Genomic DNA, 2,505 nt, shown 5'->3' with positions numbered 1-2,505 from the left:
GTGAAGAAATACTTCCTTAAACCTGCTGCCTATTAATTTCATTTGGTGACCCCTCGTTCTTGTGTTATGAGAAGTTGTAAACAACACTTCCTTATCTACTTTCTCTACACAGTCATGATTTTATAGACCTCAATCATAGCTCCCCTTAGCCGTCTCTTTTCCAAGCTGAAAAGTCCCAGTCTTATTAATCTCTCCTCATACGGAAGCCATTCCATACCCCTAATCATTTTTGTTGCCCTTTTCTAAACCTTTTCTATTTCCACTATATCTGAGATGGGGCGACCACATCTGCATGCAGTATTCCAGATGTGGGCGTACCATGAATTTATATAGAGGCAACATGATATTTTCTGTCCTATTATCTATCCCTTTCTTAATGATTCCCAGCATTCTGTTCGCTTTTTTGACTGTCGCTGCACATTGAGTGGATGATTTCAGAGAACTATCCACAGTGACTCCAAGATCTCTTTCTTGAGTGGTAACAGCTAATTTAGACCCCATCATTTTATATGTACAGTTGGGATTATGCTTTCCAATGTGCATTACTTTGCATTTATCAACATTATATTTCATCCGCCATTTTGTTGCCCAGTCACCCAGTTTTGAGAGATCCTTTTGTAGCTCTTCACAGTCTGCCTGGGTCTTAACTATCTTTAGTAATTTTGTATCATCTACAAATGTTGCCACCTCACTGTTTACCCCTTTTTCCAGATCATTTATGAATATGTTGACTAGCACTGGGCCCAGAACAGACTCCTGGGGGACACCACTATTTACCTCTCTCCACAAAATCAGAAAGGCCAAGGCACAAAATGAGATCAAACTAGCTAGAGACATAAAGGCTAACAAGAAAACATTCTACAAATACATTAGAAGCAAGAGGAAGACCAAGGACCAGGTAGGCCCATTACTCAACAAGGGGGGGAAAACACTAACAGAAAATGTGGAAATGGAAGAGGTGCTTAATGACTTCTTTGTTTTGGTTTTCACTAAGAAGTTTGGCGGTGATTGGACATCTAACATAGTGAATGCCAATGAAAATGAGGTAGGATTAGAGGCAAAAATAGGAAAAGAACAAGTTAAAAATTACTTAGACAAGTTAGATGTCTTCAAGTTATCAGGGCCTGATAAAATGCATCCTAGAATACTCAAGAAGCTGACTGAGGAGATATCTGAGCCATTAGCAATTATCTTTGAGACGTCATGCAAGACAGGAGAGATTCCAAAAGACTGGAAAAGGGCAATTACATTGCCCATCTATAAAAAGGGAAATAAGGAAAACCCAGGGAATTACAGACCAGTCAGCTTAACTTCTGTACCCGGAAAGATAATGGAGCAAATAATTAAGCAATCAATTTGCAAACATCTAGAAGAAAATAAGGTGATAAGTAACAGTCAGCATGGATTTGTCAAGAACAAATTGTGTCAAACCAACCTGATAGCTTTCTTTGACAGGGTAACAAGCCTTGTGGATAGGGGGGAAGTGGTAGACATAGTATATCTAGACTTTAGTAAGGCTTTTGTTACTGTCTAGCATGACCTTCTCGTAAACAAATAAGGGAAATACAACCTAGATGGAGCTACAATAAGGTGGGTGCAAAACTGATTGGAAAACCATTCCCAGAGAGTATTAATCAGTGGTTCACAGTCATGCTGGAAGGGCATAACGAGTGGGCTCCCGCAGGGATCAGTACTGGGTACATTTCTGTTCAATATCTTCATCAATGATTTAGACAATGGCATAGAGAGTACACTTATAAAGTTTGAGGATGATACCAAGCTGGGAAGGGTTGCACGTGCTTTGGAGGATAGGGTTAAAATTTAAAATGATCTGGACAAACGATTGGAAGTAAATAGGATGAAATTCAATAAGGACAAGTGCAAAGTCCTCCATTTAGGAAGGAACAATCAGGTGCACACAGAATATCAGGGTTGGAAGGGACCTCAGGAGGTCATCTAGTCCAACCCCCTGCTCAAAGCAGGACCAATCCCCAATTTTTGCCCCAGATCCCTAAATAGTCCCCTCAAGGATTGAACTCACAGCCCTGGGTTTAGCAGGCCAATGCTCAAACCACTGAGCTATCCCTCCCCACCAAAAACAACTGCTGCCCCATGTGAGGAACGAACTCACAACCTTCAGATTATAAGACTGACGTGCTACCTACTGCGCTAACCAGGCAGCTCACAAAATACACAGTGGGAACCGACGGCGTAGGAAGGAGTCCTGCGGAAAGGGATCTGGGGGGTCATAGTGAACCACAAGCTAAATAGGAGTCAACAGTGTAATGCTGTTGCAAAACAAGGGAACATAATTCTGGGATGTATTAGCAGGAGTGTCGTAAGCAAGACATGAGAAGGAATTCTTCCGCTCTGCTCCATGCTGATTAAGCCTCAACTGGAGTACTGTGTCCAGTTCTGGGCACCACATTGCAAGAAAGATGTGGACAAATTGGTGGAAGTCCAGAGAAGAGCAACAAAAATGATTAAAGGTCTAGAAAACATGAC

General features: G+C 41.6%; 1 non-coding gene across 1 annotated transcript; it reads right to left on the bottom strand.

Moving 5' to 3' along the window:
- Window positions 1-2,106: 2,106 nt before the first annotated feature.
- On the bottom strand, window positions 2,107-2,179 carry TRNAI-UAU (transfer RNA isoleucine (anticodon UAU)). The gene has a single exon. It is a non-coding gene; the product is annotated as a tRNA-Ile (tRNA).
- Between the last annotated feature and the right edge of the window lie 326 nt (window positions 2,180-2,505).

The sequence above is a fragment of the Lepidochelys kempii genome, chromosome 2 (genome assembly GCF_965140265.1).
Source record: "Lepidochelys kempii isolate rLepKem1 chromosome 2, rLepKem1.hap2, whole genome shotgun sequence".
Taxonomy (NCBI): Eukaryota; Metazoa; Chordata; order Testudines; family Cheloniidae; genus Lepidochelys; species Lepidochelys kempii.
This window is presented reverse-complemented; position numbering and strand designations above follow the sequence as displayed.